Raw genomic sequence first — 14,032 nt, 5'->3', positions numbered from 1 at the left:
AGAGCCTAGTGAGCGAAGGGGAGAATCAAGAGTCTAGGTCAGAAAGGTGGAGGCCAGGCTCAGAATAATAAGTAGGCAAAGTAAGAGCAAAAAGAAGGAAATAGAAACTGATGCTTCCTTTTGATTAATTCTGTTGCCCTCTCTAGAGTTGTATCAATTAATATTTTGCAGGTACTGTTAGACTATTGTAATAAAAAAAAGTTACTCTGTTGAGTGGGAGAGGAGGCCACTGTGGTCACCTGGGTCTTTTCTGGCAGATAAATCTCAAGCTAGTTCAGAATTCAGCAGGATGTTCAACTGAGACCATGCCTTTTTCCTTACAGGATTTTACCTTACATGCTGCTATTTAAAATTGCATAATGAGTATCCTGAACATGTTCTAGTACATGAGTCCTCTTTTGTTTCCAGCTGTGTATGAATTTAGGGTTGAAGGTTGAGCAAGTGATAATGGTATGCCCCTGTTGATCTGCAAAGATGACCATTGGGATTCAAGTTTGATGTTTTTTGTAGAGAGGCAGGTTTTATATTGCAATATATTTCCACTCTTGTCTGGTCCACCTGATGACTGATAACACTCAGCTGAGGTATAGGTCGGTGCTAAAAGTTCACTCAGTGGGATTACATTAGGTAAATGACCATTGTGGGCCCAGTCCCACTATGTCAGCATCTTTGGGCTAGCAGTAGCCAAAGGATGTAACCTACTTTTTTGCCTTCTGTTGGGGCTACTCATCTCCAGTAGTCAGCTGCTTTTCAGCCTCACCTTGACCATATTGTCCACTTATGAGGCCCAGTCAGGACCCCTCAACTTGGCCCTCTTGAACCATGTCATGGTGGACTGAAACAGAAAGAATATGTTGTTTTCTTCTTTTGAATCCCACAACAGTGACTAGTGTGTTCTTTGAGTGAATTGGCCCTTTGAGCCAGGCAGTTGGGAGACTTCAATGTTGCTTGGGCTATTTGTAGTAAATTCAGTATTGGAAATGCTAAATAAATCCTTTTAGTGTTTGGGAAAAATGAGTTGGAAATTGAGGACTTGTCACCTGTTGTAGGTTTTATTTCTTTAGTAGTATGGGTGATGGATTGTCAGAACTAACCTGAATGGCATTTCCTGGGCAGTCCTGGGGGTAATGAAGAGGATAGAGTAGAGCCTTGTACCGAATTTCTGAATTCCAACTTAAGTGAAAAGTTTTTAATTAGCAATCAAGTGACCAAAGTGAACAGCCAGGACCAGACAACCAATAGATCCCACTTTCCATACTGCAAAGTAACTCAAAGGAATGGAGAATTGATAGTGATATATGAGTATTTGTCTTTGGCCTTGGTTAAAGTATTTTGGGCTTTGCATCCTAATGCTGGGCTTCCAATGCGTTAGCCAATGGTTTATTAATCTATCAACTATTTATCTTCATTTCAGTGGTTTATTATAACTCAAGTATGAAAATATCCTGTAGGCTGAAATTTCATCAGCCAGTTTGGAGACTGGTGGCTCTCTTCTAATTTCTGAAAGGGGGTGGATGGGTAGGAGGGGACTTGAACACAGGGAGAAGTCATTGACTCCTACGTTGGCCACTAACTGTGTTTGGGGAAAGAATCTGCAAATCTAAATGCATTGGGATTCTTGGACCTGAATAGGCCTTTTAATTGAGGGCACCAGTGGATTTGTTTCTTAAACTTTGGGGGCTTTTTGGAAGGTGGGCAACCTGGAAGGTCAGTTGGTTCTTCTTACCATGGGGTTGTGGGTGTTTTGTATTGCATCTGATGACTTAATTTGATTTTGCTGTTTTGATACCTCTGCTGCAGTAAAGAGAATTGATTGTACACTGGCTGCCATTTGTTTGGAGGTGAAGACATGAAAACTTAGATTGAAACAATGGTAATTGTGTGGTAACTCCTGTTTCCCCGGCTCTTGATAATTTACAGTTACCACTTTGTGTCTATTTACAGATGTTGGTACTAGTGAACCAGAATCAATTCTCCTTAAATCTTGGGAGTGTTCTGAAGGTCTTTGCACAGTGGACCAAGATATTTAATTGAGTTAATGTCTTTCAAATCTAGTTTCACTAGTTCTTGTCTGTTTTTCTAGGTGATGGAAGATCCTGTTTCTTTAGGGGGAACAAAGAGATCACCACGGCACCTGACCATTTAATCAGTGAATGACTACAGACTAGAATTCCACATACTAATTTAGTGGAAGAATGAGAGAAAAGGTTAGAAGTGGCTCAAACTGTCATTTTTTCAAGTTGTGATATGCTGAAAGGAGAAAATGGGAGGGGGAAAACGCCAAGTCATCTTTCAAATATGTGCAAATGAAACTTAATTTCAATACCATACATCAGAATAGGGAAGCTTAGTAAGGTAGTAGTGTTGAGGTGGTGATTAGCCCTTGTGGTAAAGCAAGCCACCTGTGGCCAGTACCCTGATACCAGCCTGGTTACAAGGAAAGGTAGGTGTCTTGCTGATGACTCCACCTGACTTCCCAAGGGCTTGACTTTACTCAGGAGTGTCCCCTGAGATATGCTGTGGGTTGGGTGTCGGAAAGAATTGCAGCATGGAAGCTTAGGTGGCATAGCGTTGGGAAGCATCATCCACATTCCTGTTCTGTCCTGCTCTGCTGGAGGGCGCAGCCTCATGACCTGAAGACTGGAAATAAGTATCACTGAGGCCTGTAGATCCAGACCAGATAGGACAGCTGACCGAGGATCCTGGGTAGCAACACTGGGTAGTGTAGGACTTCTCATCTTTGGTGAGTGTTTAGTGTCTTTTGTAGCCTCTGCTCCAATCTCTGCCTGTCAGCCAGGGAACAGTGTATCAGAAAGACTTGCCTCCTTGTTTTATTAATACATTGCTTCCACCCTATTGAGACAGCAGTTTGGTTATAACTTTTAGCTCTTCTTGGTTGATGAAGGGTTTAGACTTTGCAGTGTTTGCCCAAAGTGGGTTGGTGTGTGACCTGTAATTTTCATTTTGAACAAGACTCAAGTCATGACATTTACTATATTGAATGCAGTTAGTTCCCGTTCCTCCAGTTTAGAAAGAAGCAGGTAAAAAACCCACAAAGAACCTTAGAATATCTGGTGTGATGTTTTTCAAACAGGCTGTGCGGAGCCCTTTCAGGGGTCACTGCTGGAGTATGTGTGTGGTAGGGGTGAGGGGGTTTTGCTGTCTTCCTTCCATTCCTCCCGTACAAAATTATTTTACTATGCTACTGTATTGAGTTTCCCTGTAAGTTCAGTCAAATAAAATATCTTGAGGCTGAAAACAGGTTGAAAAGCAATGACTTAGTAAAGGGAAATCTAGAAATGATAATAATTTTACTTAAAGTCACAGAACATGGTACTGGCAGCTACAGGGCTAGAATCAGGCTTTCTCTGTATTAATTTTGTTTTCTCATTTACACTGCCTCAAATGTGTCATTGAAGGTACTAAGTAGAGGTTGAGTTTAATTGAATCCTTGGTGTTTAGTCTTTTGTGTTCCTGGTTCTTCAACCAAACATTTTGTCACATACTCTTCTTTCAGAGAAGCCTCCTTATAATCAGCTTTGGAGCATATGTGGAGTTACTAATGGGTAATAGCACTAGTAAATACCTGTCCTTTTCTTCTCAGAATATTTCTGAAGGTGCTGATGGTACTTTCAAACAGGAGTTGAGACTTACAGCATCTCAGTTCTTTAGATAAATTAGTGAGCATGCTGTAGAGAATACTTGTGCAAAATGCTGAACTGAATACTTCCTTTCCTGGTGACCTGCCCTGGAATCTGAACAGGAAAACCCAGCTGCACCCACTGACAGAAAAGTTGTGTATGTAACTACCATGGCCACATTCTCTTTTTTTAATTTTAATTTTATTTGTGAAGCAAATTTATTTTCAGTTAGATACTTGCTTTATGTCTTCTTGATGACTACCTAGTGGTTGCTCTTTAAGCACAATGGGAAGGCAGTGAGGGTGCAACGTGGGTCCTACGTGACTGAACTGTGGACAAGCTGGACGTCCCAGGTCCTCAGATGAGGCTTTTTTTTCAGGTTATGACATTTTTTTTTAAAGCGAGCGGATTCAAGAATGAAGAAAGATATAGTGAATGCTATGTGACCATTTTTAAGAATGTTTCCATGGTTCTTTTTCTCCTAGTAAATTAGTTTTTCTTTGAAATAGTTAGTCACTTGTCCAGTACTCAAAACAATTGGTTATAGCTGATGTCTATGGTAAAGAGAATTTTGCTTGGAGGTTTGCTAACATTTTATGAAAGAGAAAAGTCTAAAAATATTTCTAAATGCATTTACAAAAGTGGGTTCAGTTAAGGGGAAGGAGGATATGTAGAGGAACAGGCTGTGGGGAAGGCTGATGGTGGTGGTAATAAGGACTGGTTATAGATAGGGTGAAAAGAAATGCCCGTCAGAGGTCCAGCTGGGATAGGGTGGAAAATGCTAGCAATTGCACGTGCTGGGGGAAGAGTGGGTAGGGAAGGAGCAGGTCCACAAGATTGCCCAACTCCAGGGAACATCATTCACAAGGAGGGAATGGTGGCCTGTGGAGTTGGGTAACCAAGTGGCCCTGAACACAAGTGCTGTCTCCTATGACAGGGGAGGGATGAATTCAGGGACGCAGTGGCTGGTTTGACTAGATTGGTCTTCAAGACTGACTAGTTGGTTATGATTGACTGCTTGCTGAGTATTGGCCTTTCTTGAGTATAGACCTCTGTCTCTTGACTTTTATTTTTGACAAATCAGAAGTTGGTAAACAAGAGGGAATGTAATGTCCCTGGGTGCATTAGGGTTTGGGTTAAAGTACACAGTGAAACGAATACTAGGTGATGGCAGTTGTTTTTTAACAGTGTCTACTATTTAAAGGGAACAGTTACATGTAAACTATTGAGCTAATTCATGATTCCCTCATGGGGACTATAATAAATGTGAAATAAATCACAATTAAAAAATATTTTTGACTCCACATTTCTACAACATCCCATGTTCTCTTTACAGGTCAAATTAGTTCTTTAGTCTTTCTTTTTTTTTTTTTAAGAAATTGTATTCTGCCAGGTACTTGTGGACCTGTTTATAGGGTAGATTTCCTACTAGTGTTGAAAATGGCAAGCAGTGCACTGAATTGGTGACAGCTATAGATTTATTGATTAAATCAAAGAGGGATGTGGCTTCTAAGGCATAATTTAAGTTGGTTTTAATGTGGACCTCTTTTTCTGAGGTTATTACTTATGCCATTCCACCAACAATCTGACACCAACTGAGTGTCCAATTCTGACACCAGCTGCCTGGTGTTAGTGCAGATCCCCCAAGTTAATTCCTCAGTCTCACAAAATTGCCTCACTTCAGATACCAGCAACAGGTATCAGATAGTTCTAAGTTATGTGCCCTTCTGCCTGGCAAACTACACATTCAGGGGTTCCCATGACCACCCTCCCCCAGGTTTAATAGTTTGCAAGAACATAGGGTTCACAGAACTAAGGAAATTATGATATATTAGGATTGCAGTTTCATTATAAAAGGTACCACTTAGGGACAGCTAAATGGAAGAGATGCATAGGCCAAGATATGAATTGGGGACACAGAGCCTCTATGTCCCTGTGGACATGCCTGCCCCCCTGCACAGCGCTGTGTTCACCAACCCTGAACCTCTCCCTAGTCTTGTTTCAGTTTCAGTGGAGGTTCCTTTATGTAGGCATAATTGATTCAATCATTGCCTATAGGTGATTAAACTCCTTCCCTCTCCTGAGGTCTGGAAGAGGGGCTGAATGTAGTCTTTTAATCATGTGCCTGGTCTTTCTAGTGTGGCCATCCCCCTCTCTTAAAACTATCCTAGGGCCCACTCTGAGTCACCTCCTTAAATAACATAAACACAAACTCTGGTATGGTCCAACAGACTCTTTATGAATAACAAAGGGTACTATCAGTAAGGAAATTCCAAGGGTTTTAGGAGTTCTTGCCGGAAACAGGTACAAAGACCAAATAAATATATTTTATTACACATTAATATTCCAGTTTTGCATCCCATAAGTAGTAATGGAATAAGACTACCTAAAGTTGATTTATATAAGTAACAATATGTATTTATTGTTAATTTGATGGAGTATATTTGTTAAGAATAGCTTCAGATTACAAAGGAGCAAACTCTTTCCTCAATCAGTATGAAATGGTATTCCCAGAATGTGTTATATATTCTTGGGCCTCACAAGTACACTAGCTCTAGACCTCCCTAATGCAAGAAACGAGCTCACTTAATAAGAAATCAGATGTAAAGAATTCATCTTTCCTTCCAGTGTAACTTTAAAAAGATCTCAGTATAGCCCAGAGTCAGCCTGGGTTTCAGCGTGAACTTTACCACCTATTTGCCACTTGACCTTGGATGAGCCGCTTAATATCTCTCAGCCTCATGTCCATCATGTATAAAGTAAGGATGATCACAATAAATAGTTGTGAGGCTTCAATAAGACAGAGCATGTAAAGGACTTGGCACAGTGCCTGGTGTATAAATAAATGTTTAATAACTTGAGCTATTAGCTACATGCATACACAGCTAAGCTCACCTGGATTGGCAACTCCCAAGGGGCCAGGAACTATATAATTTTAACTCCTTTTATAGGGGGATGTATAGGACAGTGTATAAAACACTGGTAGGCACATAGTAGACATGGGTTATCTATATCACTTGAAAATACTGCTGTGGGTGTCTGGAAGTATAGGAGTGACTCTAATGGACACTTCCAGCCTGTTTCCAAAGCTGGCCTAAAATTCAGAGATGGAAAATTGTCCAGAGGACATGTCAGCAAGCCACAAGCTCACCATTTCCCTGATCCCTCCTCTCAAAGAGCCCGCCAAAGCCCTGGCCATAAAAAGCCTCTTGACCTGTTAGAAACTCTTTCCTTTGTTCTGCTGGCCAGGACAGAGGGGTCCCTCTCAGGTTCAGCAATAAACCTGCTTGGACTGTTGAGTTTGCATCCCCTCTCTTTAAGTGAGTCTGGAAAAATTCTGAAAGGGGATGTGCAGGGGTTGTGACATTTGCCTTTAGTCGATAGCCTAGGATTTGCAAAGCTAGAGTGAGGTTGTTTATTTCTTTCTTGGGAAATTGCCATTGGACCAACGAGTCTTGGTTAAGACCTCTTGTGGGCGTCTGAGTAGTTGGGCTTTTAAAGATGAGAACCACATGAAAGACTGTTCTTTCCCAATGACACAAATAATTATCTCCATGGTAGTACAATATCCATAGAAGTATAAGCATTCAAGACCACACATTTACAAAGATGAAATGCAATTTAGAGTCAGACTGAATGATGTACAAACATAGTGGTAGAGTTCAAAACTTTTTCAAGCCATTCTAACATGTTTCTAGCACCACTCACTCTGGTCTTCTCATGGTAGACTTAAGTTTTTAATTCATATGGAGTCTTTTCACTTCTAAAATAAAGCCCTTGCAGGATGTTGGAAACTTGAACTTTCATAGTAACTTTAAGTAAAAAAATGAAAGTGTGTAATCAAAGACTTTCCTTAAGTTTTGACTTTGAATCTTCCTAGTCAAAGAACCAGAATTACTTAGTTTATCAGAACACTTGCTTTTCCAAGTTCCCAGCTCACAACTGTTCCTTGGCCTAGTAGAAAGATAATAAGTTATGCAATAGGTAAAAAATTTTCCAATTGCCTTTTCTCCATTTGGAAGGAACAGTTATTTCCTTCCCTCTAAGAAGTTTGGCCTAAGCTCCTCCTCTTTCTGATTTGTAGCTTTACTATTTGCATACAATGCTTAAATTGACTCACTCACCATCCAAGTTCTGAAGTTCAACATTTAGTACTTCTGACTCAGCCTGCTTAAGCTAAAGAGCTTTTGATTACAATAGCAACTTAAGAGAACAAAACTTACAAACAAAACACTTTTAACAGTACTCTAGGTTTCCAAACAGATGATATTTTCTAAGAATCAGACTATGTAGTTTTCAAGTGAGGCATATATAAGCAAGGAACCAGCTGTTCCAGACAGAATGTGGATCATTTATTGAGAAATTCTAAAACTCAGAATTGTGAGAAACACACTCGCTGGTCCAAATTCAATAAGTGGACACGGAGACAAAGAGAAGAGCGGAGAGAGGCTTTAATGACGGTCTTGCAAGATGGGGTGTCTGGTGGGCAGGCACACTTGGGGAGTTTGGCGCTAATAATTTATCTCTTAGTATGCAAGTCTCTCCCCTGGTTCCTCATTGGCTGAGTACGACAGGGTTCACATTCTTTCCCAGACGTCACCTAAGCTAGTTATATCTTTCCTTTACATTTGTCTTAATATTATTGGTAGGTTTAAAAAACTGAAACAGGTATTGCCAGGCCCTTATCAATTCTCCCACCTTCACTCTCAGCCTGAGCAGCTTCCACCATGTGGCCCTTTGTTAATACTTTACTGTTAAAATGTTTAAACATCCTAGTGGGAATGAATCATATTTAGGTTTTATGTTCTTTCTTAACAGTTCCCCCCTCCTTTTATTTAAGAATTTCTGATTTTATTCCCAGTAATATATTTTAATTTACGCTTGGTCTTTTCTCAAATTTCTCTAATCTTGTTTATGGCTGCTTCTATAAGCTTTTGAGTCAGGCCTCTCACACAAGGGATGATAACAGAATCTACAGCAGTTAAAACTCTCGCAACTATAACAAGGCATGTTAAAACAGAGGCAACTATACTTTTCTATTTTTTTAAAACTATCCAACTAGTCTGTAAAAGGGTCACTGATGTCAGAGTTTTCAGCTAATTCATTAGCTAAAGTGGTGAGTCTCTGTAGGGCTTTAGTAATAGTACCATTAGGGGCAGTATTATTTGGGATAAAAGTACAATATTTTCTTCTTAACACACACCAGACTTCTTTTTCTGCTAACATGCTATTCTGTTTTCTCAGGCCATCTTGCTGGTAGCAACTAGTTGACTAGCTACTCTTTGAAGAGCATCCCTGGTATAGTTAATTATCTAATCTACGTTTTTGTTGATGGTGGACCACTAAAATAGTGCTGACTCAAATCTTGCAGCTATTTGATTTATAGCTTTAAATACATTAGGGACTCTTATTGAGTCAATGTATACATTTGACTTCTACGAATATTTTTTCACTGGGTGTGGAGAGAAATGCCAGGGTAAATGGAATGACCAATTGGACTAAAGCACAAGTCCTAGTCCAGGTGGGTGGCAACAAGTAGCGCAAGCTTCTCTTTCCACAGTACCACCAAACATACACTCGGGGGATGTGTAATTTCGAGAAGTTGTTCTCTTTAGAGACATTTAGAACATGGGTACAAGTCAGTATGTTCTCCACAGGAGTTGTGAAACCTTCCCCTTGCCTAGAGAGGCATGAGAAGTGATTAATCTTCTCTATGGAAAAAGAGGGGATTGTCCTTGGGTCTGACTTCTTTAGTGCATGAAAGAGTAAAGACAAGCCCTTGCAAGTCTCATTTTCCCAAGCGTCCTTGTCCTGGTACAGAGCCAACATGCAGTTCATCCCAGTGGGGTCTGTGTCCCAGCAGAGAGGGAACGGGACCACCTGCACCTGTGGCCATCCAGCAGCACATATGTAACAATCACTTTTATTCAAAGCGAGTACTGAAAACTTAACTCTCTACCCAGGCATTGGTGTCTCTATAACTTGTCTCTATTTCAAGAGTCTGTTTTAGATATTTTATCTGTGTTACAGTAACTAGTCTAAGGTCATTTTGGGGAAGCTCTGGTGGAATATTTCTCTCAGGATTGGGGGTGGCCACTATGGGTGAAGTCTTGCCTTTGATTAAATTAAGACTAAACCTTCTCATAGGATCTACTCTAATGACATCTGCACTGAGTCTATCTTGAGGTTTATGTATAGTTAATAAAAGGGGTTACACTGTCTATCTTGGCAATTTGTGTGGAGGAATTCCTTTAGCTAAGTGGAGCTTCTTTTTAAAGATTTTTCTACTGCATGAGGGGCTGTCCACCCTTGAAACTGGGTAGTCCACCAAACACTGCTCCACCTTGGACATGGGGCCTACTTGCCTTTTTTTATTCTATTAAGATTTGTCTACTCAGGACAGAGATACTTATTATCTCCAGAAAGCTGCCTTTGGTTATTTAGGTCACCACAATAGAGAACCTGACAAGCATCAAACCTAATGGTTTGGGGCTTGGTGTTTTAGTAATATTGATTACTAGTTTGACAGGATAACCAGGGGTTCCTTCCCATTCTAGGGCTTCCTGCGACTTGCCTGTGAAATACAGTTAGAATGATAAAAATTAACATTTTTAGGTTCTTTTTAGTTTCAGCCTTAAGGGTTGGTTTGCCACCTGGGACACCTGCCAATTCTGTTTTGTCCCCAGATCCCCCAGTTTCTTTACTCTGGTGTAATGAGTCCAACCCTTTCCAGCCGTCCTCACTGCGTCTCAAGTGATCAGGAGCACTTGGGAGGGGCCTTCCCAGCTGGGCTGCAGTCCATCTTCTTTCCAGGACTTTACTAACACCAGGTCTCTAGGCTGGAAGCAGTGAGCGAAGAACTCAAGCGGGGGAGTCTGGGTGAGGAGTCCTTTCAGCTTGAGAGAAGATAAGTTACAAGACATGGCCAGCATATATTCTATCTTTTTCAAGTAAACTTGCTTCATATTTTAAAATATGAGAATCTATTAGCCAGTGCCTAGCCCACTGATTAAGTAAGCATGATCCGAACCTGGTGAGGAGTACTGACTATGAGGGTTCTTCTGAGTTAATTTCCTGCTCTCTTCCACTAGTAAGGCCATGGCTGCGATGGCCTGAACGCATTCAGTCCATCCTCAAGGGACAGGGTCCAATAGTTTAGACATAAAGGCCACTGGTTGTTTCTTTCCTCCCCAGGTTTGGGTCAAAACCCTACAGAGAACCTTGTTCAACAGTAACAAACTAGTGAAACGGCTTCTCTAAACGATGGGAGTGCCAGGACTGGGGTGGTGACTAAGGATTGCTTTCAATTCCTCTAGAATTTGCAGTTCTCCTGGGGTCCATTGGAGAGGGTCTGGCTCTCCCTCTAACAATTTGAAGTACAAGCTTCTAGCTTCTCTTCTAACAAACACTTTTGAGCTTCTCTTAGTAATTCTTCTATAGGTTTCTCATTCTATCCATCTAAATTCTGTAATTTCTTAGCAATATCTGGCCAACTTTTGGTTACAAAATTGACTTTTAAAAGATCTTATCCTGAACTTCTGGGTCAAGTTCTGAATATTTTCTCATCTGATCCCTGAGTCTCTATGAAAATGCAGTTGGGGTTTCTTCTTTTTCCCATTGGACTTCAAATACTTTCGAAACATTTTGAGATCTTGGGGCCAGTTCCTTAATTCCCTTTATAATTAGCCCTCGAAGATCTTGCATTTTAATTCTATCCCCTAGATTATTATTATTATCTCATCTAGGATCTACATTTGGGAACTTTTGTTCCGCTGACTGGACACCATGGCCCGGTGGGTGTTTTTGTTCCCAAATGGACACAGCAGCTCTCCTGATCACCCCCCTCTCACTACCACGGAATGGGATATTCATGATGGACATCAGTTCGACTTAAGTATATATATTAGGTCCTAGGAATTGATCTAGTTGCTCCACTAGGCCAAGGGGATCTTCTAGCAATGCTTAAAATTTCTCACCTTAGTACCCGTGAGGGGAGCATTAACAAATTTCCCCTTGTCATAGTGGGACCTCTCTCCATGGAAACATTTTGGGATTCCTGGTGGACTCTCCAGAAGGCAAGCGGAAACTCTAAGTCCTTACATTGTTAAGTCCAGGGAGAGGAAATCTTGGGGCAAAATACCTCTAAAAACTGAAATCAGTCAAAGGGAGAAATAAACTTTAAAATCTATTTACTACTCACAAGCTGCAGTCTGGGGCTGTTTTTCTTTCAGGCTCTAGCATCAGCCAAAAACGGGCTCTTCCCCTCACCTCTCAGGTACAGATAAGCTCTCCTTGCCTAGGTAATTACCTATTGATATGGAGATGAATCTCTCCACCCCTGAGGAAAGATGCAAATGCACTAAAGCCATATTTCTTTCCACCTCTGAACGCCTGTTGATATGAGATATGAGTGGGGTGGAAAGAGAAAAAAGCCAGGAAAGTCCACTAAAAAGACTCAAAGTTAATTAATTAAAGCTCAGAAAGACAGGAGCAACTTGGCCTGGAATGTCTGAATATTCCTCAGATAAAGGAGAGGGTACCTCAGCATTGCCTGTCTTTATTATGTTAATCATACAGGACCAGCCTCTTCTTTTTTTTTTTTTTTTTTTTAACTTTACCTTTATGCTATTTTTTTTCCCTTTCTTACCCCAAATAGTCTGCAACTCAGGAAATCAATTCAGCATGCAGGCGCAGCCGTAAACAACATAGCAAAAGGCAGGAAGGATTCCACCCCACAGATTGCATTTTAATACCCAGGAGGTCAAGAAACAAGACCCTCAACTTACTCATTAGCAAACAGACAATAACTCTGCCCCCCTTGGAAGAAGGGCAGCTAGTCCTGATAAGCTCCCAAACGTGGAAGCTTCCATCCTGGGAGGGGACTAAAAGCAGTAAATTTCTTGTGTTAAGCTAATTTTATAGAATTACCAAGAGGACTGATAAGAAATATAATGTCTCATCAAAGATACCCAAGACCACCTAACAAGTCTACACCTCCAGGTCCCGGCCACACTCTTAAAGAATCCTTAAAGAGGGAACCTCTAACTCCTGGGGCGCTCCTCTCTCTGAAGCCACCAGCACCCTCAAAGTGCACAACCTTTTAACTTAAAACTTTCTCCAACCTCCCAGGGTGCCCCTCCCTCCTGAGGTGGCCTCACTTTCTCTCTCCAGGAGTAACTCCAAACAAAACTCTCACTCCTCCTCCCCGCCCCTCAACTTTCCACTGTGGCTGAGGCAGGGAAAGGGACTGAGGAAAACACAGAACGCTCTCCGAACACCAGGGCTTGTCAGGTCTCTTGTATTTCCTCTTCCGTAGCTTTCCCTTCTCTGGTGTTAGGGGAAATAGGGGAAGCGCCCTTGGTAACCAACAGATTCCTCAGGTGAACTGGAGGCTTTATTACCATCAGAAAATAACTCAAAACTGGCAAAGTCAGTTTTCATCTGATCTAACTTTAATCCAGACAAAACAGCAAAATTTGATCATCTTCTGTTTGTCCTTAACCTGGTACAGGAGGCTTCCCCCCAGTACCGTAACCTTCACCCCAGCAGGCTATCTGGGGGGAATTCCAAGGGAGCTCATCTGGTTCTCTTTCTCTGCTTCCCTAGGCCTAGAATTTGTATTTCCCATTTTTCAAGAGGTCCCTGTGTCTGAGATTCCTGTGTACTCAACCCCCCATAATGGAAGTTTCTTGCACACACTCCGAGATTACACATCTCAGCCACACACACTTGACTTCTGAAAAATGCCCAACCACCAAGGCAGTACTTACAGCCCAATTTTCCCACCTTGGCTCGTGCACGAGGTTGCCTGGTTGCCGCGGTGCCTGTGTTTTCTCCCCTGTGTCGGTCACACTGTCTCCACACAACAGTCTCGGATCTCCCCTCGGCTTCTGTGCGAAGGTGAGATGCCCAGACTGAGCGGGCCACTCAAAGCCAGGCGGGACTCGTCTTCCCACTTTGCTTGGGCCCCCACCTCGTACAGGCAAGAGGATCCCGGATGAGCCCCCAAATTGTGAGAAACACACTCACTGGTCCAAATTCAATAAGTGGACATGGAGACAAAGAGAACAGTGGAGCAAGGCTTTAATGACTGTCTTGCAAGATGGGGTGTCTGGTGGGCAGGCACACCTGGGGAGTTTGGTGCTAATAATTTATCTCCTAGTACCCGAGTCCCTCCCCTGGTTCCTCATTGGCTTAGTACTACAGGGTTCACATTCTTTGCCAGACGTCGCCTAAGCCAGTTACATCTTTCCGTGCATTTGTCTTAATATTATTGGTAGGTTTAAAAAACTGAAACAGGTATTGCCAGGCCCTTATCAATTCTCCCACCTTCACTCTCAGCCTGAGCAGCTTCCACCACATGGCCTTTTGTTAATCTTTACTGTTAAAAT

The 14,032-nt window shown here is 41.7% G+C and overlaps 1 protein-coding gene across 5 annotated transcripts in view; it reads left to right on the top strand.

Moving 5' to 3' along the window:
- DCUN1D3 (defective in cullin neddylation 1 domain containing 3) overlaps nucleotides 1-14,032 on the top strand; it is a 38,933-nt gene that overhangs the window by 2,315 nt on the left and 22,586 nt on the right. The window contains exon 2 of one of the 5 annotated variants that reach the window (XM_073215472.1): nucleotides 2,084-2,207. The exons of 3 other annotated variants lie outside the window; for them this stretch is intronic. The gene's annotated coding sequence lies outside the window, so the exon portion shown is untranslated. Of the gene's footprint in view, nucleotides 1-2,083; nucleotides 2,208-2,233; nucleotides 2,744-14,032 lie in introns of those variants that run through there. One more of the 5 variants, XM_036991966.2, reaches the window with a different exon arrangement.

Source organism: Manis javanica, chromosome 10 (genome assembly GCF_040802235.1).
Source record: "Manis javanica isolate MJ-LG chromosome 10, MJ_LKY, whole genome shotgun sequence".
In the NCBI taxonomy this organism is placed as follows: Eukaryota; Metazoa; Chordata; class Mammalia; order Pholidota; family Manidae; genus Manis; species Manis javanica.
This window is presented reverse-complemented; position numbering and strand designations above follow the sequence as displayed.